A 23,615-nucleotide genomic window follows, 5' to 3' on the forward strand; every position below is an offset into this window, starting at 1 on the left:
GGGGCTTGAACCCACGAACTGTGAGATCATGATCTGAGCCAAAGTCAGATGCTTAACCGACTGAGCCACCCAGGTGCCCTATTTCTTTGGTTTTTTTTAAGTAGGCTCCACACCCAGCACAGAGCCCAATGCAGGGCTTGAACTCATGATCCTGAGATCACAACCTGAGCTGAAATCGAGTCAGATGCTTAACCAACTGAGCCACCCAGGAATCCCATTATCTTTGATATCAGTAATAAAACAATAAAACATTGATATATTAAGATTTTTAACAAATAACACTGTGGTATATATTATTCTTGGTTGCATGTTTAGCATAAAGAAAAAATGCAAATATTAAGCCAAATTCTTTATCACTTTGAGAATAGAAAGCTATAATTAACATGTGTTCAACAAGAGAAAACAGAATTAGATTATCTTTGAAACATGAAATATTTTATAGCATGAAAAATTATAATCAAATGTTTTAATTTTCGTTTAATTTGTTGCAAAAATGTTTCCAAATTATTTGAAAACCATAAACCTCAAAAAAACCTAAAGACAATAAACATGAAAATCACCCAAGGTACATTAAAACAAATGCTTAAAACTACACATGAATAGAAACATCTTAAAAGCAACTGGGGGAAAGAAATGCATAATGTACAAAGGAACAAATACAATGATGACAATTTTCTCATCAGAAATAATGCTAGCTAGAAGACAGTGAAACAATATCTTAAAAGTACTGAAAGTAAAATATTGTCCACTGAGAACTGTTTACCTGCTAAAATACCTTTCAAAAGCAAAGGTGACTTAAAGACAACAGCAATCAATGAAACAAAAAAGGAAACCAAGGTCAATGAAAATACAAGTTGATTCCTTGAGAATATTATTAAAATTGATAAATCTTTTAACCCAAATGATTAGGAAAAAGAGACAAAACACAAATGACCAATAACAGGAATAAGAGAAGTGGCATCACTACAGATTCTACAGATACTAGAACGATAACAAGTAAATATTATGAACAACTTTATGCTAAGAAATTCACCAATTCTTTGAAAGACACAAATGAGCTCCTTCCACAAGAAAAAACCTGAATAACCCAGTATCTATTAAAGAAATTGAATCTATAGTTAAAAACCTTCCAGCAAAACTTCTAGGCCCAGATGGTTTCACTAGGGAAATCTACCAAACAATTAAGGAATGATACAAATTCTACACAAGTCTTCAGGAAACTGGGCGGGTGGAGGGGGGCGGAGGGATAAAATGGTAGGAGGTAATTCCCAATCCATTCTATGAGGCCAATATAACCCTGATACCAAAACCAGACAAGGACATCATAAGAAATGAAACTTAAAGATCAATACCCTTCACAGATATTTGCAAAAATTCTTAATAAAGTTTTAGCAAACCAAATCCAGGAATATATGAAAAAGATAATACATCATGACCAAGTGTGGTTTGTCCCAGGAATGCAGGTTAATTTAACATTCAATCAAAATTAAACGTAATTCCCTATACTAAAGCACAACAAAACTATGATCTCAATATATGCAGATAAAGTATTGATAATATTCAACATCCCTTTCTGATATTCAAAAGTCTTGAGAACTAAAAATAGAGGGGAACTTCCTCAATTCCACAAAAGAAAATCTGTGAAAAACCTTTGGTCAACACATATTTAAGGGCGAAAGTGCGCATGCTTTCTCCTTTAACATCATGAACAAGACAAGGAAGTCAGTCCACTGTCACCACTCCTACTTTACTAAAAATTCTAGCTAGTGAAATAAGGTAGGAAAAAGAAAAGTAAAGGCATCCAAATTGGAGAGGAAGTAAAAATTGTCTTTATTTGAGGATAACAAATCAGCTAGGTAGGAGATCTGAATCTATTTTTTTTTAAAAGTTACTAAAACAAATACATGAGGTTAGCAAGTTTGCAGAATACAAGATAAAAATGCAAAAACCTACTGTATTTCTATATTCCAACAATAATCAAAAATTGAAATGTTAAAAAATCCATTTACAATAACATTTAAAAATAAAAGCTACTTAAACATAAATCTGACAAGGGGCACCTGGGTGGCTTAGTTAAGCGTCCAACTTCGGCTCAGGTCATGATATCACAGCTAGTGAGTTTGAGCCCTGTGTTGGGTTCTGTGTGGACAGCTTCAGATTCTGTGTCTCTGTCTCTCTCTGCTCCTCCCCCACTGGCACTCTGTCTCTTTGTCTAAACACTAAATAAACAGTAAAAAATTTTTAATTTCTAAAAATAAATAAATCTGAGAAAAGACCTGTATCCTGAAATTTTCAAAATATTGCTGAAAGAAATAAAATCTAAATAAATGGAGAGATATATATGCTCATGGACTGAAAGCCTCTATACTGTTAGAGATGTCAATTTTCTCCCAAATGAATTTACATATTCAAAGCAATTCCAATTAAAAGCCCAGATGATTACTTTGTAGAAACTGACAAACTGATTTTAAAATTCATATGTTAATTCAGGGAACCTAGAATAGCAACAACAACTTTGAAAAAGAACAACAAAGTTAGAGACTTACACTATCTGACTTCAAGACTTATTATAAAGTTACAGTAACATGGATATTGTAATATTAGCATAAAAGTAAACAAATCAATGGAGCATAACAAAATCCAGAATTACTCCCAGAGACATACGGTTTTTTGAGAAAGGTGCAAAGGAGATTCAAAGATAATCTTTTCAAGAAATGGTGCTGGAACAGCTGAAAACCCATATGCAAAAAAATTAACTTTGATTCATAACTTGAATCATATACAAAAACAACTCAAAATGAATCATGGCCATAAATATAAAATCGTAAAATTTTTAGGAAAGAGCATAGGAGGAAAGCTTCAGAATTTGGGTTAACAGTACTCAGACTTGCCATAAAACATAATCCATAAAAGGGAAAATTAATAAACTGGACCTTATCAAAACTGTAACAGACCATGTGAAAAGGATGTAAACACATGCTACAGAATATGAGAAAATATATGCATATCTAACAATAAACTAGTATCTAAAATATATAAAGAACTTTCAAAACTCAATAGTATCTTGACAATGGGGGGGGAAGGGCATGTGGGTGGTTCAGTAGGTTAAGCATCCCACTCTTGGGTTTCAGCTCAAGTCATCATTTTGGGGTTTCCTCAGTTCAAGCCCCCTGTACAGCTCTGTGCTGCCAGCTTGAAGCCTGTGTGGGATTCTCCCTCCCTCTCTGCTCTTCCCCCACTCGCGCTGTCTCTATCTCTCTCAAAATAAATAAACTTAAAAAAAAAAGTCTTGGGGCGCCTGGGTGGCTCAGTCGGTTAAGCGGCCAACTTCGGCTCAGGTCATGATTTCGCGGTCTGTGGGTTTGAGCCCCGTGTCGGGCTCTGTGCTGACAGCCTGGAGCCTGTTTCAGATTCTGTGTCTCCCTCTCTCTGACCCTCCCCCGTTCATGCTCTGTCTCTGTCTCAAAAATAAATAAACGTTAAAAAAAAAAATTAAAAAAAAAAAGTCTTAAGTGTATAAAAAAACTCAACAGTAAAAAAAAAACTCTATTAGAAATAAAAAACATAGATTTATTTCACTGAAGAGAACATACAGATGGCAAAATAAGCATGTGAGAAGATGTTTGAAAGCATTGGCTATTAGGGAAATGCAAATCAAAACCAGTATCACTATCATTACACATCCAAAGGTACATGGCAAAGAAAGAAATTCATTGCAACTGTAAGAACTACTTCATTAAAATAATAATCCTTGTTATTTAAATTTAAAACATTAGAATACACAGTTGATTGAACTGTGATATGGAAACATTCTTTAATCTGCACTGTCCAACATGGTAGCTACTAGCCACAGGTGGCTATTAAGCCTTGAATGTGGCTAGTGGGAATAAGGAACTGAAAATGTAACCTCAGTTAAATAGCCAAATATGGCTATTGGCTACCACATTAGACAGAATAGGTCTAGAACTTTCAAAAAATTTCAAAAAAGAATACAAACGCAAACGATGTAAAAATAATCATTAGTGTAGTGGGTATGCATTTCTCACCCACGACATTACTGGCCTTTTAGGCAGAATAATTCATTACATAGGACTATCCTAAAAAAAATATTCCTTTCAAATGATAAATGTATTTTTTTCCAAATGTAATTTTATGGTCACTGTTGATATAGAGTATTGCTTCATTCAAATAAATTACTGAAGCTATTAAGAGCAATAATGCATTTTCACCAGCAGAGGGCAGATATACATAATAAACACCTCAACACCAATTTCAAATGTTCCAAAAGTCCAATAGCACTGAATCAAAAGACATTAGTATATTAACTTACACAAAAGGAATTGTACTTCTTGGAGGTAAGGGAGAAAATCTGCTAAAAATAAACATATTTTTCAAAAAGAAACTGAGAGGTCACCCCAGAAACAAGTTTTTGTCAATTTTATCAGTTGATCCAAGAGTTAACTATAATCCTTCAAATAAAACAAAATAACCATGACAAAATGTCAGTCAAGCATCATTTTCAAGGCCATTTACATATATACTACAATATTCCTTAGGCCACAAAATAAATTCTAAAGAATTTTCTTCATAGAATATAAAAGTTATCAAAATTCCATGAAAAAAACAAAGCATTTGTTTCAAAAGTAAACTAAATGCCAAAACCAAAACAAACAATGAAATGTGGCAACGGTGCTGATGTAATTTTTAAGTAGTGGGGTTCAGAGTCACCAGCTAAGAATTCTTGAGACTTCTTCGGGACAAAAAGATAGTTTTATTAAACAATGGGAACAGGACCCGTGGGCAGAAAGAGCTGCACTGGGGTTGTGAAAAGTGACTGATTATGTAAGATTTTCTATCCTATGGAAGGGAAGGTGATTTTAGGGCTCCAGAAAATTGAGTCTAGGTTTCTGGAGACTACTTTTTTCTTTTAAATCATTAAGACAGTTGCAAACTGATGGAGACTCTGTCCTGCATGATTGTGATCTCTAACCATTTGATTTTCCTTTTCCTTTGTTCTTGGGCGTCCACGAGTCCCTAAGGAACGTCACACATATCCCCACCTGCGGGAGTGGGAGGTTAGCTTATGCTCTGCCATCAGCTTGCCTTTTGCTCCCTCATCAATGTTTAAAAAAAAAAAAAGGTAACTGTTTCCTGAGAAAAACTTGAGAAACAGTGCCAACATACTGAAGATTCACTTTTCTCGACTCTTACTGTACAAAGGGTGGAAAACAAGCTCTGAAGAGTTTCACAACACACACTTTCATAAAGTGCTTCGGAAATAGTTTTAATGTCTACCAAAATTAAATGCCCTTTTCTAAGAACAAAGAAAATATCCAGAAACAACAAAAAAGAGAGAGAGAGAGACCTTTTCTAGCCCCTTTACATGCCTATTACAATTAATTTTTCCTTTCTCCCTGTTACATACCAACTTCTGAAAGCCCCCTTGTCCTGAAGCTTCTCTGTTCTGGTTTTCCTTGCAGTCTTGCAGGCCACTATTGAGTTCCCTCAGTGATTCCACTTCTGACTGCTGCCTCCCCATGTCTTGGTCACTGACCCTCTGATCTGTGTCTAATCCATTCATGGCTGTGGTAAACATTTCCAGGCAAATGACTCCCAAAACAATAATCACTCCCTTGTCTATCCACTCTCCTACATTTCTGCCTGGTACCTATACCTGCTTCTAGGAACATAAAAAGCATGTGCACTAAGTAAGTATATGGACAAGCCTGCTTCCAGCTTCTTCCTACCTAGAATAACTTAGCCACGCTTATCCTTTTCAAGAACTACCTTTTTTGTTAAAAGCCTTCCCCAATTCCTGCTCTTGGTGATTTTTACTTTCTCTGAACCTCTATAACACTCAATGTTTGCACTACCCCCTCCACTCAGATATCCAGACTATATACACATATATAGTATAAATACACATTACATATGTATTTATATTTATAGTATTTGTGCTTATGGCCTGCCTTTCTCCTCAAAGTAAAGACTCCTAAATGGCAGGGCAGGGCTGGGCTTCTGTTGTATACCTCTAATGTCTACTCTAGTGGACCAGCACATAAAGGGTTAAAAAAGATAAAGATAACTACCTTCTTTTCCTGAACTTTCCATGAAGTACTCTTGTGCTCAGAATCTGCTCAATTACATTATTTACCAAACAAAATATAATTCACAAATGTTTCCTGCAAAGTAATAAAATGAATAAATGACTATAACTGCTTTAAAAAAACAAGACCTGACATAATTATCACACCCTTATCATTTATCAACCCTTATTTTGGCCAGACGTTACTTCATAAATTCAGTTAACTCTCAAAATCCTGTGACAACAGGTATGGCCATTTTACACATAATGACACTGAAGCTTAGAAAGTTTAAATACCACACTCCCACTATAAGGAACGACGGAGACAGGGGAGAAAGAGAGGAGAGGGAGGGAGATAAAGAAAAAAATGAAATCACAGAGGCAGCAATGGGAGAGCTGAGATTTTAACCCAAAACACTAAGCCTTCAAAGCCCATGCTTTTTAGCTACCAAAGTAATGTCCTTCCAAGGATAACAGCAGAGCAAGGAATCTGCCAACCCACAGTCAACTAGAGGAAGAATACTGTGGAGGAAACGTTATTATATAGTATATAACTGTTTTTATCTTAAAACTTTCGAAGAAAGAATATGTACATTAGTTCAAAATATTACAAGGACACTGGAAAACTTTAAAATCCACAAAAACTACAAAAACAAAAAAGCATTCCCCTGCCATTTTTCAAATGTTAATTTACTGTGGCAAAGAAATTAAATGGTGGTAATAATTTAAGGATTCACTAGTCATCAGGATGGTATAAAATAAAAGGGAAAAATGAAATGAAGCTTAATTTTAAGAACAATCCATGCTTCACCTGACTGTCCTACTAAAGTTTAAGCCTTGTCAAACCTATTTCTTACTTTATTCAGGTGATATGGCATCATTAAAAAATCCAGCTTAAAAATTCAAGTTTGAGCAAGCATATTACAGCTTTCCTTTATTTTGTTTGCTCTTTCACAAATATTCTAGTACTTTGTATTTGCAAAATTTCCCTCTCAAGCACAAAGATATCCAATATTTACAAAAATCCCTCTTTTTTAAGCTTATTCTCAGCACTATTTACAGATTTATCTCACGAGATAGTATTTGCTTTTAGATAACACTGCAGACACCAACCAACATTCTAAGTTTTGAAATATGTTTATATTTATTGCCAAATCACTGTTTAAAAAACCGGCTAAATAATTAATATGTAACTGTTTCTGTGATGTCCAAATTTTTTTCTTAACATCCTATTATTACACAGATAGGGTTTGGTTAAGCATAAAAATGCATAACTTCCAACCCTTCTCACTGTATAGATTGTGAATGTAAAGAAAATGAAAAAATTAAAAAGCTGAGAGTTACCTTTTATAAAACTGAAGAGTAACACATTCATTTATGGATTCAGAAGGCAATAGCCCAGGAACAGGTTCACTCCCAAGTTCTCTCATTGTTGCAAAGTTTTGAGCAAGTCCTCTAATCTCTCATGATAGGTTTCATTGCTCTACTAGGAGATCAGACTAGGCACATGACAGGTCTCTTCTATCTCTAAACTGTCTATAATTTTATGGTTACCAAAAAGAAAAAAGAAAAAAACGTAGATACGGGCCTGAAAATCTTCCCAAAGTACTCCACCATCACTTAATGAATCTTAAGATTCATTCATTGCTTATAGAATCTAGGAGTGAATGGTGTGGCCTACCACTATACTCACAGGTATGAATGTTGCCTCGAATTTTGTGTTGTGGCCTAATGACTGATCAAGAGAAAAATCTGGAAAAGGCAGTCAACCCCTGCTCCCAAAATGAAGGGGACAAATCATAAAATAAAAATGACCAATAAGCCCATTAAAATGATTAATTTTAAGAAATTAAAGTGTCATAAAATTTTCACCAATCATGTTAAGAAAACTTTTCAAAAACATGAACACCCAGTGACAGGTTGTGTGCACAGGGTCAGCCAGTCTTTGTACACTACTGGTGGGAAGGTAAACTAGCCCCAAGATTCCTGGCAATACAACTCAAACACACTTTAATCAGCATACTCTAACATACACTTTTTACACAGAAGATCTTATTGTGAAGAAATAATTTTGTGTACACAAAGTTTTGACAACAGGACTCTTCATAACCATGTTAGAAAGCAAATGCCCATCAATAAGGGAACAGATTAGTTTAAAATACTTTTAAATTATTTTAAAATTCATACTATTAGCAAGTTTTCTATGCAGAGAACAGATTTAAATCCCCCTACAAAGTCCCACTATCCTTATTCTCAGCAAATGACTTCACCACCTAACTGTCCCTTAGATTCCAGATCCCTCTTACTCTCCTTCCACATAAACTGATCTGTATTTTTCCTGATTTTTTCTCCTGTCCCAAACTAACCATTTCATCTGTGTTTTGAATCAAAATTTCCTCTAAATTGTGCATAAATATTTTAACTATATAAACTACTCTTCCTTCTTAGAGAACTTGTCTGCTCTTAGCCATGGAAAAGGAACTCCTACTTGCTGTTCCTGCAGCTCTCCTGCCTCTGATGAGGGAGCAAAAGGCAACCTGAGGGCAAAGCACAAGCTAACACTTTACAACCACTACCCACCAAGGTGGGTATCTATGATATTCCTCAGGCACTCCTGGATGGCCAAGAACAAAGGAAAGGGAAAAACAAATGGTTAACTGATAGTGATCAAGATCATGCAGGCCAGAGACTCCATCAGTTTACAACTGTCTTAATGATTTAAAAGAAAAAAGCAATCTCCAGAAACCTACAGACTCAATTTCCTGGAGCCCTAACATCACCCTCCCCTCCACGGGATAGATTCTTATATAATCAGTCACTCCTCACAACCCCAGTGCAGCTCTTTCTGTTCATGGTGTTGTTGCCATTGTTTAATAAAACCACCTTTCTGCACCAAAGACATCTCACTTCTTTCTTAACCATTAGATCCAAACCCCAACACTTCAAACCACATCATTTTGGCACCCAAAGTGAGGCTTTGAGTCTTTTCATCTGGACTCTGAGCCTCGGTGCAAACTTAGTGAGTACTTCCTTTCCTCTCCCTTTACTTTCATTTCAGGGGCTTTTCAAGGAGTATGGCCTTTTTTTTTTTTTTTTTTTCCCTTTTACTGTTTATTTATTTATATATTTATGACAGACAGAAAGATAGAACACAAGCAGGGGAGGGGCAGAGAGAGAGAATCCCAAGCAGGCTCCGTGCTGTCAGTGCAAAGCCCAGGGTGGGGTTCAAAATCAAGACCTGTGAGATCGTGAGCTGAGCCAAAATCAAGAGTCGGCCACTTAACCAACTGAGCCATCCAGGCATGCCAAGGAGTATCATCTTATTGGAACATTTCATGTCGATTATTCAGGCTGCAATCTTCTTAGCCCACGGCTACTATACAGGGACGAGGAAGTCTGTTTTTTGGCTGGAAGTTAGTACCCTGGCCAGAATGGAAATAAGACCCAGAACATTGATGTCCTCTCTTTATTCCTGTCCTTATTCCTGTCTTGAGAACAGGACAGCCACCTAAGTCACCAGAACAACTGGCAATCTTCAGACTCCCGTGTGAGGTTACATCCTCATTGGTCTAATGTGATCCCTTCCACATCCCTGGTCTAGCCACTTCTGGCTGCAAGACCTCCACTTGAAAATGGTCAAAACCAGTACCCAACTGAATTAAAGCCAAATCAGGCACCAGTTCCTAGAGAAGTTGGCTGTAAAAGACTACTTATCTTTACTGTTTTCCATGAATGTCCCCTACTAACTACTTAAATTATAAAATTAGGTAACTCCCCCTTGTAAAACTTTTCTAATGTTTTCCATAGGTTAAAAACGATGGGTTCTTCACAGCCTTCCTGGCACAGCCTGAATGGTAGGGCACAGCATGGTATTTTGGTCCATTCACCAGTACCCACTTGTATCCTACAATGCAATGGAGAAGTGAAGGGACACCAGTAATTCCACCTACAGGGCCTTTACAGTGGAACAGTGACCAATAATGATTTGTTATTCAAGGGACACCTCCGGTGGCTCGTGACACCGGAAACCTCTGACATATCCTGCATGGGACACCACCAGGGAGTCAGTGGGGATTTTTGGTAACAGACCTTCTCTAGGCTTCCGTTCCTAAGGACTCCCCCTTGGAATGCCTTTTAACCCACTGGAAACAATTCAGATTGCAAAATTTAAGAAAGGACTGATCTCCTGTAACACTGCATGGCCTCAGTAGGATCTATCAATTATATCTCTCCTGCAGGAAACAGGGCAAATAGACAGAGGTACCCTAGGTCCAGGGCTTTAGGGTTCTAAATCAGGGCCCAGACCTAAGGAACTCTTGCAGAACCAAGCTGATAAACTCCATCCTGACATACTGGATTACAATTGTCTAAACAGGCCTCCTCCTAATAAAACCCAGGTTGCTGCAGGAAACACAGGCCATCCCTAAGGAAGGGGACACTATCTCTCACTGCTCCACCGAATAGACCCAGATTAAATTAGCGGTATATGGGGGGCTTCTCCCTCATTCATTTCTGAGGCTAATAGCTAAAATTGGAGCCAACTGTGGTTAGTCTACCTTGGGACAGGGACTTTAAGGAATATTCCCAAGCAGCTACCAAAACTCCTTTTGTTTCAGGGAAGTTCCCTGTCTTCTCAGGCCTGACATGGTCTGCCCTAAATTCCATTTGTTGCTGGAAAAAACTTGCATCTGCTTATCTGCCTGGGAAGACTGGGAAACCCCTTTCTCTGCCCTCTGGACTTTCATCGGCCTCCAGCCTTCATGGGAGCACCTCACCTCCTTCAGCCTTCCCCTCCTCCTCCTCCTGTTTCTGAACCACCTTGGGTGCAGCTTGCATAAATGGCTCCTTGACCATCCTTGTGCTTCCAGCACCATTGGGTCTTCCTCCCACCCTCAACATCAAGGAGCAAAGAGCACACTTTTGGACTTAACATCGCCCACTTCAGAATTCCCCACCAGTACTCCAGATAAAAATCAAGAAAGGGGAAAAAAATGGATTGACTTTTTCAATGTTTTTATTTATTTTTGGAACAGAGAGAGACAGAGCATGAACGGGGGAGGGGCAGAGAGAGAGGGAGACACAGAATCGGAAACAGGCTCCAGGCTCTGAGCCATCAGCCCAGAGCCTGACGCGGGGCTCGAACTCACGGACCGCGAGATCGTGACCTGGCTGAAGTCAGACGCTTAACCGACTGCGCCACCCAGGCGCCCCAGAAATGGATTGACTTTTAAGTAGACCCAGGTAGAATATAATTTGTATTTAAACTAGTTGAAACTTTTATTCTACCTAGGTTTACTGAATGTCAAATAAGCTTGTGATATCTCTGCTGCAATTTGTTAGCAAAAGGATGACTTAAAATGATGGTTAATTTTGTCTGTCTCAAAGTTTTTGTGGATAATTATGAAGATAGCTATCAAAGTCTTTGGTAACCTGAAACTTTAACGTTTTGCTTAGATGATAAATTGGATTGAATTCATTGGACATCTAGGTCTTTTCTAAATAAGATAAAATACTAAATGAACATAGGTTTGTGGTTTTGGCTTCTTACTGCAGAGAAACTAAAGATATTTAAATCAGTCGGAAAAAACATGCTTTGTGCTTAACTGATTCAGAAATTTACCATCTCAAGAATTACAGTATAACAGTTCAGAACTGGTTGGTTACTGCTTAGTTTTCACTGGAGACTAAGGTTTCTAAGACTTAAAATTCTGCAAAATGTAAGACTGATGGAAATAAGGGAAGCAACTCTGTATGTGTAAGAAAGATCTAAGAAACGGGAATACATTTTTGTTGAAGGTAAAAGAAAATAATTTTGTCCTCAAATGAGACTGGTTGTTTGGAGGGAAAAGGCTTAGGATGAAAACTAATGTAAAGGAAATTTGTAGAAGGTTTGTGAAGGGAAATCTTTGGAAAGGAATTTCACGTGTGGTAAGGATGGACTAAGGTTGAAATGAATGGATTTTACAAGTATTGGCATTAGACCGAAAGTCTGCTTGCTTTCTCTTGGTTGAAAAGACATTTTTCTTGGATTGTTGGTCTGCTCTTGATAAGAAAATGTAAACAAAGATTTTTTTTCTCTTCGTCTTTATCTGCCAAAAATAAAAAACAAAAAAACCCAGTTTCTATGTTTTGTTTTTATGAGGTCTTTGATTTATTAAGGTTTAAACTTCTCAATATTAAAGGGGCTAAGTTTTGCTAACAACTATATAACCCTACATATTTGCCTTTGGAATCTCTTATTGTCACTTGATTAAATAATTTGAACTTTTAAAGTTTGGTAATGATCTATAATCCTACTCAGGCATGTGCTTTAAACTTTCTCAGGTTCTTCAACAAATTTCCTCAAGATTTAAATTGTAAATAAAATCTTTTTGACCAATTAGGACTTTTTATTTGGTATGTTAAGTTACTTGGAAAGAACTATCAAACAAATCATGATAAGCCCTAGGTTGTATTGCTTGGGTAAATGCTATAACTATACAAATAGATACATAAATAGATAGATAGATAGATAGATAGATAGATAGGTAGATAGATAGATACATACATACATACATACATACATACATTCATAAATGAAATTCCTGAGTTTTAATGTGTTCTGGTATAAGACCATCGCTTAACATTTTGATTACTGAAATTTTCTGTGTCACAGAAATAAATGAATTTCCTTATCAATTATCATTTGTCATTTCAAAATAAGTTTCATCTTCAAGGAAACTCATAAAAAGGTCTTTTTTTGAACAAATACAGTTTTTTATATTTTTAAAATCATAAAACTGAAATGGGTAATAATTTCCAGAACTAATTAAAAGCTGTGTTCAAACTGAACAAGAATTACTAACATGAAATTAAATGAACTGAAGATGATTATAACTTCTGTGACTCTTGTCTGAAACACTGCTGGTTCTCTAATGTTTGCTCTTCTGGATTAAGGACATTTTCTCTTAAAATATCTATGACTTACAGAAATGTGATAAAGTATTCATTTGTAAACAAACTGAAGCATTTAACTTTTCTGTCTACCTAAGCCTCCTGAAATTCAGAAAACTCTCGGTGAGTATTCTTTCTTCTATGGCAATCATAGTCATTTGCAGAAGTTCAAGAAGAATCTGTTCTCCTTGCAACAGGACACCATTGGAAACATTGGTTATTTTACCTAGGCTTTGACTGGAATGTCATTTTTGAGAGACATGCATAGACTTGGATATGACCAAACAGCTTTAAGGAACTGAAGCTGACTTTATGACACATGGAAGCATAAAGCCCCTTGGAAATGTTGGCCTAATACCTTGCTTACAGAGTTCCCAGGTGAGTAAAGAATGTCACTTCCTGGCAAGTGCAGGAAGCTCAGGATATTTGGGAGACCTCAAGAAGAGAAATTTGCCCAAGTCTACAGGTACTGTAGGCATGTGTGATGGCAAGTATCTGGCTTGGCTTCTGGCCTAGATAGGCTACTAAAGTTCAATATAGATTCCTTATGAAAAGGTGCAGCAAAACAAATTTTAAAAGATCTACATGGTCAATCGCTATTCTTCGAGCTTATCTAAGCAATTAAACTGGACTTGTTTTATAAACAAATTAGTCTTGATTTGGGTATCTCTGGAAATGAGGGTAATTATAGGGGAAAACTATGTTTCAATAACACATCTTTGTAGATACTAAATTTTAATACTATTTATTATAAACTACAGTATAACCTAAATTCTTCTCGTTTCCTCAAGTATTTGGCTATAGCTCTCCAACTTAAGGTTTCCAATCTTCTTCCATTCTCTTAACTTTTAAAGTCATTAAAAACTAAAACTGCTTTTTCCTAGAAGCTCTAAAAACTGATGCTGGACAACTTGAGGTAAACTTCAGAGAAACAGCTCATGTACTGACAATCTTCTTGCTTGTTATTCTGTGGGGATAATAATAAGACCCCACCAGCATATGATTATTTGAATAAGTGGAAAGTGGGATGGATTCCCAACAACTGTATATGAAATGTCTTTTCTCACTGTAGACCAATCAATAAAGACTATAGTTCTTTATTAAATTATTAACTTGAGGGTGGGTTAATTCATAAATCTCTAAATGAATATGTAAACCATATCCTCCCTATACCTAATGTGACAGCTACTGGCAACCCACCCTATAAAAACCCAGAAGACACGGTTTATTTAAAGGATTGAAAGTCTAATACAGCAGGGGATTTACTCCAAAAGGAAAGGCCTCTACCAGGTCATATTATGTATACCCACTGCAATAACATTAGAGGGACACTCTTCACAGGCTCATGTATCTAGAATAAAACCTGTAAGTCATTCACAGGAAACCAATAAGCAAACTAACAGCCCTTCTTGTTCTGTGAACCTATGGAAGACCTCAAATTTCTCTTCAAAGGAAAGTGATGGTAGTACTTTTTCATTCTTTTTTCCCCAATTTATACTGACAGTTCCTTCTTACAATGGGCCTTTCAAAAGGATCACCAGATACATTTGAATTACAAACCAGAAAAACCCATCTGATTCCAGCTGCCTGTTCCCACTCCATCTGAGGATCCTTCAAGCCTGACACCCAAAAATCTTTTCATGGGCAGCATTCGAGACTCAAACACTGGGTTTATAATTTGCTCTAACCATTAATGTATATTTTTCTTTTGTTTCCATAAAAGTGCCTCCTATTAATTATCTGACGCTTACATCATATAGACAAAACAGAGTCTATATGATGGCTAATAACACCTGTTACACAATTAAGGCCTCAAATGACTCTCAAAACAGCATTACATTATTAAACACTAAAATAAATGCAGGGGCAATTGGGTCACTCAGTCGGTTAAGCATCTGACTCTTGATTTCGGCTCAGGTCATGATCTCACAGCCATTAGATCAAGCCCTGCATCGGGCTCCAACCTGGGCATGGAGCCTGCTTAAGATTCTCTCTCTCCCTCTGCCTCTGTCCCTTCCCTATTCACATGCACACACACGTTCCTTCCCTCCCTCCCTCTCTCTCAAAAATAAACTCAAATGCATGAAACAGTTCTACAAAATAGAATGGCATTAGATGTTTTAACAGCACCACAAGGTGGTACATATGCCATTATTAAGAGAGTGATGTATATATACTCCAGATTATCACAAAAATGTCACAGGCCTATTAAAAGATACAGATACCCAAACTGAGGCTCTATAAAATCCTTCTCTCTCTTTAAATGATTGGTTAAGTTACTGGTTTGGGGGGAGGGGGGGTTATGGTCAACTGTTAGGGGTCTCTCTGTTGGACTTATTCCTTATAGCCATATTAATCCTACCTAGTATGCTGGCTTTTTCAATGTCTCTACTTGGTGCCAAGACTCCATCACTACAATGATTTCACATCGATGATCCTTACCACCCACAGAGATACTTACTGTCCACAATGGATTCAGCTGCCTCTGCCTTTGGTAACTCATATATATAAACTCCCCAGATGATCAATGTCAAGCCAAAAGTAGGGACATCTCTACGCCCCTACTCAGCAGAAAGAAGCTACACAGAACATGAGACCTTCTGCCTTCAACAACCTTAGAGATTTAAGGGTCAAAATTGTTCAGGGGGGAAATGATGAGGGAGCAAAAGGCAAGCTGAGGGCAAAGCACAAGCTAACACCCCACAATCACTACCCCCCATTCCTCAGGCATTCCTCAGGCTGCCCAAGAACATAAGGAAAAACAAATGGTTAACTGATAGAGATCAAGGTCATGCAGGGCAGAGTCTCCATCAGTTTGCAACTGTCTTAATGATTTGAAAGAAAAAATGCCATCTCCAGAAACCTATAGACTCAATTTCCTAAAGCCCTAATATCACCCTCCTGTCCACAGGATAGAAAATCTTGTATAATCAGTCACTCCTCACAACCCCAGTATTGCTCTTTCTGCCCATAGGTCCTGTCCCCATGCTTTAATAAAACCACCTTTTCCCAAAGATGTCTCAAGAATTCTTTCTTGCCCATTAGCTCTGAACCCCACTACTTCAAACCACATCACCTCCATGTTACAATGATCAGAGGTAGGCACATGGCCCAGGCTGGGCCCGTTCATCTCACCCAGGAATATGGTATATGACCCAAAGAAAAAGACAACCGCCTCTAGGAAGCCAAATAACAGGTCATATAGACTTAGGAACTAATGAGGTATAGGCAAGCATATGAATAAGGGAAAGCAGTTAGTAAAGAATGAAGCAGGCAAAAAGAATCATGTGTTATAGACCCAGAGACAGAGCCAAAGACAAAGAAAAAATAAATGGCTGCTGGAGGACTTTCTAGTTCTTTCCTTCTCAAGCTACATACATTCTATTCATTCTGATGCAACTAGCTAAGACAGAAACCATGGTAGATATTGCTGATTTGCTCACACAACCTCTATTCCACCCTATTTCTGGTGTGCCTTCCTGGTTTCAGAGGATGAAAAGCTAAAAAACTCTATTTCTCAGATTCTTTTATAAAGTTCTGACTGAGAACGTTTCCATCAATTAGATGCACTTATGCAATATCTGAAAGCAAAAGTGCGGTAACTACTCTCCTGCCCTTTTTAGCTATTTTCTGCAGGAAGACAAGATCATAGAATGTCTAGTCTACCACTTCGTGGGTGTGAAGCAATTTTGACACAGATGATGACAGACCCCACATTCCAGTACCTACTTACCAGTTTACCGGTATTGTAAGGCAGATGTAGCTTTCTAATCCCTGGGCTACAGCTAATTTGGTGTTTTCTTAGACTCAACAGTTCAGTGACAGGCTCTGAGTTAATGGTTCCCTGGAAGGTCAGTTCTGCTGTGATCTGGGAGTCAGTCCTAGAGGCTCCATCAGCATGGAGCCTACTTTTCTACCCCTTCTAGGGCTTTCATAAGCACCTGATTCTACTTCTGTTTCTATGTCCTACAATGGAAAGTCCTAAACAGAAGCCTTGTAAGGATTCACATACCTTACACTACTTCAATTAATACAGCAATTAGCAGTTGTGCCTTACACATAATAGGTGTTCATAAAGTACCTGTGAAATGAATACTTCTTTAAGTAACCCCTGGATAAAATCCAAGATAGTGATTAGCATTAGAGGTTCTGGTGTACTGTGATGGTTTGTGGCAGTTCTCTTTAACATATTCTTAAAAAACAGGATGATGGAGAAGTAAAATTAGAGCATTCACTACTGCATTTTCAAATGCTTTTTTAACAGCTACACAGCACTAAAACAGCTCCATGATAATCCTTTTTCTGACCAGCAACCTAAAATCACTAAGGGTCTACCATGAAGAGCCAAAAGTTTATGTAATTATTCCTTAATCACACTGTTTTTGTAATCATAGTTTGATTTTTTTTAACTTCTTTTATTCTCTTGGTGTGTTTATGCAGACTCTGAGCATGTTCAGAATACTTGATATATGTTGATATCATTTGATACAGAATTATATAAATATCTAGAAACATACTATCAGTCAAGACTAGTTAATTAGTGCTATCCTTCCAAATGGAAAAAAAGAAAAACCTGCAACCAAGGAAAGCTGAACATTTTTTATGTACTTATTTGGTACCTTGAGTTTATTTCTTAAAAACTAAAATCTTGTTTTAATATTTATTATCAAAAATTTTCAAATAGAGAACAGAAAACAAGAATAGCACGGCAAACACCCACATATCCACTGCCCAGATTCAACAATTGTTAAGATTTTGCCATTTTAGCCATATTTTCATTTTTTATGTTGAGGTACAGGAAAGTAATTTCAGACATCAAGATACCACCTCTAACTTTTTCAGTATGAATCTCTAAAAAATATAAATTTTCTCCCCATAACCACAATATTATCACACCTACCAAATTAACAATAAGTTTTCAATGCCATCTAATAATGTGTTCTATTTCCCACAACAGTGCTTCACCACAAAATTTTCTTGTAAATATCTTTTTCCAAAAACATCCTCTCGAGGACCATAGACTGTGATTAGCTGTATCTCTTGTTTCTTTTAACTTAGAAGGATCCCCCTCGCAACTTTTTCAAATCATTGATTTGGTAAAGAAATATTAAGCCAAGGTTTAATATAAAGAGTAATTACAACCTCCATGTAAACTATTTTCAAGGGACACATACATATATGAAATGTCACTGATGAGTATAATGCTCCTTACTTCATGTGAATTCTAAAAATAATTTGAATGTGAGTATTTGAGATCTACTATAAAGATTATAGTTCAGTTGAGCAGCAAAAGTTTACAGATCTGTCCCTTAGCTCTGGGTAACAGTATTATTTGGGACTGATACTCTCGTCTACAAAACTTCAGAACCTTTTAAACTGGAAGAGGTTGGAATAGATTTGATGTGAACAAGTTTATTCAAACTGAACATAGTGTAACTTTAGCCATTTACATATGCTTTACACATTCATTTAATGTATGAAAGTATTTTTACATGTTTTTCCAACTATATTTAGGTGTCACAAGGTGAGCTGGTAGCCTGTAACCATACTTCTGATATGTGAAACAATTTCACTGTGAAATTTAAGAACCTCAACTATTTTTTGTGCCTCCTAGTACGCCTTGTAATTTTTTTTTATTTTTTTCATGTTTTTATTTATTTTTGAGAGATAAAGAGACAGAGCACAAGCTGGGGAGGGGCACAAAGAGGGAGACACAGAATCTGAAGCAGGCTCCAGGCTCTGAGCTGTCAGCACAAAGCCCAACATGGGGCTCAAACTCATGAACCTTGAGATCATGACCTGGGCCAAAGTCGGACACTCAACCAACTGAGCCATCCAGGTACCCTGCCTTGTAATTTTTTCTTGACAGCTGGATATGATGTGCTAGATAAAATTAACTGCTGTAGACAGTTTTAGTAATGTGGTGGGAAGCATTCCATAGTTCTATGATTACATCTCACTCTTTCAGTGAGCCTCTGTCTGTACTGTGAGCTTCACAAATCTCAGCACCCCTACCACAGCTGTCCCCTTCCCCCATGGGACAGGATGGCTAGAGTAGACTGAAACTGGCATTTCCCTTCTCTCCTGAGAAAGGCTACAGGTGGCTGGAGTTAGATATTTCCCTTCCCCAAGTCGGTTAAGCTCTAGTTAAACAGTTTCTCCAGAAGGCAGACCTTGCTAAGTAAGAACAGAATGCTCTGGTGTATTTCAAGATGGTTCCTTTTCTCCTTCCCCTGCCAGAAGCATAGGTTTTTATCCCATATTCACTGTGTTGAGCTCCTGGTGGTAAAACTCACCAAAGTGTGGGACCTTACCCGTAACTGTGTCCTCCTGGAGTTTCTGACTCTTATATTTGTCCACAGTGAGCCTCCAGCAATTTGTCAATAGTTTTCCTACCTCAGTACTGGTTTCCACAGAGTTATAATTGAATTGTGATTCTCTATATTCGCCTGTCTCTCCTATTTTGGGGACAGCAGTTTGCCCTGTGACTTCACTTAAGATCTAAGAAGAGATGCTGATTTTGCAGTTTGCTGAGCTTTTTACTTGTTAGGATGGAGTGGAGACTTGAAGCTCCTTCCAGTCTTAAAGCCAGACTAGAAACTGGAAGTCCCCTCAACTATTTTTTTGAAAGCTAGACAAACATTTATTTTAGGCAAAAACTATTGTTTCCTGTTGTTTACAGGCATATTTTACCAACTAAGTTAAAACCAGTCAAAGTATAATTGCCATAAATTTGGGACAAGTGATAAAAGGCCAAAAAAGAAGGCAGTCACCTGATAGCCTTGTCTCATCTACGGAAGTAAAATCATTGTCCCTGCTAAAAAACAAATCCCAAGTAACAACTAATTTTCAGTAAATAAACAATAGAAGGGAAGCTGCTTCTGCACAATAGCTGAGCAAAATTTCCACAATGAAAAAAATCATTTGTAATCTCACAATATGGAGAGAGTAATTACAACAAGAGACTAGTAACCTTTGCTTGTAAAAAATAACAATTTAATGCAAATAGAAAAGGAAACCACATTACAAAGAACAGAATGTGTCTCTATCAAATATTTGGATAGCTGTTTGTTTGTTTTTACTTCCTACAATAATTACAACCAAAAGTTAACCCTCATAGTCAATTACAACTTCTAAGTTAAAAAAAAAAACAAAACACAAAATTCAGAAAAATTTCACAACAATAAAACTTAGGGAAAATATGGAGGAGGAAGGAGTTTTCTTACATCTGAAACCTTGAACAATTCTCTTAAAAAGTAATTGGAGGAGCTAGATATATGCTATACATGCTATAATGCTAAGGGAAATAAGTCAGAGAAAGAAAAACAGCATATGATTTCACTCATGTGTGGAATTTAAGAAACAAAACAAACAAGCAAATGGAAAAAGAACAAACTAAGAAACAGTCACTTAACTATAGAGAACAAACTGATGGTTACAGGAGGGTGAAAATAGGTGATGGGAATTAAAGAATACCTTTATCATGGTGAACACCAAGTAATGTACAGAATTACTGAATCACTACACTGTACACTTGAAACTAACATAACACTGTATGTTAACTAAACCAGAACTAAAACACTTAGAAAAAAGAAAAAAAATACTTACATTAAAAAAATAATAATAATAATAAAATAATTGGAGGAAAAAAGAAAACAAAAATGTTTATAGGTCTTATACAAGACTTAAGATACAAATGCAACATTTATTGACTACCTACTATATATCAAACTCTATAAATGCTTCATATACATTATTATCATATAATAGTCATCATATATAGCTCTATTAATAAATATATCAACATTTATTAAGATTACACAAATTTAATATTAAAATTATAAAAAGGAATGCTGTCAAGGAGAAATAACCTGAGTATTCACCTATGGCCATTCACCACTAGGGACAATATTTAACTTTAAGTAGAACAGTTTGAAATGCAGAAACTTTCCTTTGTTTCTTTTCTTTAATGAAGCCCAATTATTTTGAAGTAATGAAATTCTTGTTTCCATAAGAATAATTATACACAGTTGAAGACATAAAAATCATATAAACTATTAAGGGGTTTTAAAGCCCAGTCAAATCTACACAAATCTGATATGATTTCATACTTTTAAGTCTAGAATGTGTAGAACCAAACCAAAATGAAGTCACTTATGTCAAGGACAAATTGGACACAGTCAACACCAATGCATAAAGGAAACTTAACCTAATCTTACAGAAACTTACAGCTCTTCTCTCAGAAATAAGTAAAGGACACCAGCCAATCATCAAACACCAAGTCTGTTCAGGCCATCTATGAACTTCCTTGTTCCTAACCAAGCTACCCAAATCCAAATAAGAAACAAGACCACTAGGCAACCAAGTAACTTCTGTATTTATCCCATAAAAATCCCTTAGTCCGTGAGCAACTCCAAACTCACTGCTCCCACAGCCTTGAGTTTCCTGACTTGCAGGTAAAAAGCCTTATAATAAACTCATCTTTCTGCTTTGTTTTACCCCGTGTGCAGTGTTTTGGTTTTTGACAAAGATATGGTGTAGTGGTGAAGGCTCCTGATCAAGTTCATGCTCCACTGTTTGCCATTAAAAATAATCCACAGTTTTGTTCTGATTTAGCTATTCAAATATATATCCTACTATCATGAACCCTAGATTGGAGCAAGCTAATCTCAGTAAAAGGATCACTCTCCTGAGGTCAAAAACAAAAGAATTATTAAGAGAAGACATAGGGGCGCCTGGGTGGCTCAGTCGGTTGGGCGTCCGACTTCGGCCCAGGTCATGATCTCACACTCCGTGAGTTCGAGCCCCACGTCGGGCTCTGTGCTGACAGCTCAGAGCCTGGAGTCTGCTTCAGATTCTGTGTCTCCCTCTCTCTCTCTGCCCCTCCCCTGTTCATAATCTGTCTCTCTCTGTCTCAAAAATAAATAAAAACATTAAAAAAAAAAAAAAGAGAAGACATAAACTCGAGAAAACCCTTCTTTGTTTATAAAGGGCATATTAATAGAGCAATAACTCATTTTGGCATAATAGGAAGCCATTAAAATCAGGGATTTCCCCCAAACAATGATTTTCAAGTCCTAGGAAGTGAGCCACAGGTCTCACAACAAAAAATTCCAATGTCACAGAATCAAAAAGTTGTACAGCTCCTTGGAGCTAAAAGTACTTATGGGGCATTCTTTTGGCTAATAATATGACAAACTTTAGACTGTATTTTATTTGCTCCTTATAAATTATCATAATGCCTAGCAGACTTTGCAGATGTGTTTAAGTTAAGGACACTGAGATAGTATTATCCTAGATTATCCAGATAAACCCAATGTAATCATAAGGGTCCTTACAAAAGCCAGAGAAGATGTATTGATGCAAACACAAAAAGGCAGAAAGAGATCTGAAGATGACACACTGAAGATGGCAGAAGGGGCCATGAGGCAAACATCACAGGTGACTTCCAGAAGCTAGAAAAGATAAGGAAACAGATTCTCCCCTAGTGCCTCAAAAGGAACACATTTGATCTTAGCTCAAGAAGACTCATTTTGGATTCTAACCTCCAGAACTGTAAGATGATAATTTGTGTTGTTTAAGCCACTAGGTTTGTGATAATTTTTGATAGCAGCAATAGGAAATTAATATACTAGTGATGATCATTTCACTTCAAAAATCATACTTCTGCTAGTTTTTTGGCACGATGCACCATCACCACCCTACATTAAAAGCAGCTTTCAAGAGTAGAAATACATCAATTAAAAAACATCTAGACTAAACCATAATTTTTAATGAATGTTTCTGTATTGGAAGATAAAGTTATCCTAAATATAATTTCCCAGAGAAGTTTTAAATTCCCTTTATTTTCTTTTTAAGATTTGGGTTTAGCTGATCATTGGTCCTTGAAATGCACTCTTTACAAAAGATCAGTGATAGACGTATGAAAGTCTATCATCAATCACTCCTAAAAGCAATCACCTGGATCTCTTGTGAAATGGAGGCAAAAAAAAGAAAAATTGTTGGGGGAAAGGGGAGGATGCACAGAGAATGGAGAATTACTGGAAGGCTTATAATTCTCTGCCCTTTAGACTCTCAAAGTCCTCATATTTACCACTCAAAATGGACACGAGCATGAAATTAGTACATATTTCCAACAGCACAGAGCCCAATGTGGGGCTCAATCCCACCACCCTGGAATCATGACCGGAGCTGAAATCAAGAGTCAGACACTCAATCAACTGAGCTACCCACGTGCCTCTAAGCTCTTTTTAGTGAAATTTTTTAAATCATTTCCATATGGTACTATGTATGACTAAATGTATGGTTATGTATGGCTATACAGTCCTAAAGTATGGCTGTAGTAGATGACTAGAACAGGTGATAGTTTCTTTGATCTTACTCTAATCCATGAAAGCATTAGGGAAAAAGTTTCAAACAAAAGGATTCCTCAATCTGTGAGGAATATTCCTGTGGGTTATATGATACAGCTTGAGATAATTAAAGATAATACCAGGTAATTGGCTCAGAAAGACCTAAATCATCAGTGAAAAGCTTTAAAAGTATACAGGTTTGATCAAGATCCAAAGTTCTGTAAGACCCAAAATTAAATTATTAA

General features: G+C 36.8%; 1 protein-coding gene across 2 annotated transcripts in view; it reads right to left on the reverse strand.

Moving 5' to 3' along the window:
- Nucleotides 1-23,615, reverse strand: part of SMAP1 (small ArfGAP 1) — a 200,278-nt gene that overhangs the window by 170,399 nt on the left and 6,264 nt on the right. The window lies entirely within an intron of this gene.

Source organism: Acinonyx jubatus, chromosome B2 (assembly GCF_027475565.1).
Source record: "Acinonyx jubatus isolate Ajub_Pintada_27869175 chromosome B2, VMU_Ajub_asm_v1.0, whole genome shotgun sequence".
In the NCBI taxonomy this organism is placed as follows: Eukaryota; Metazoa; Chordata; class Mammalia; order Carnivora; family Felidae; genus Acinonyx; species Acinonyx jubatus.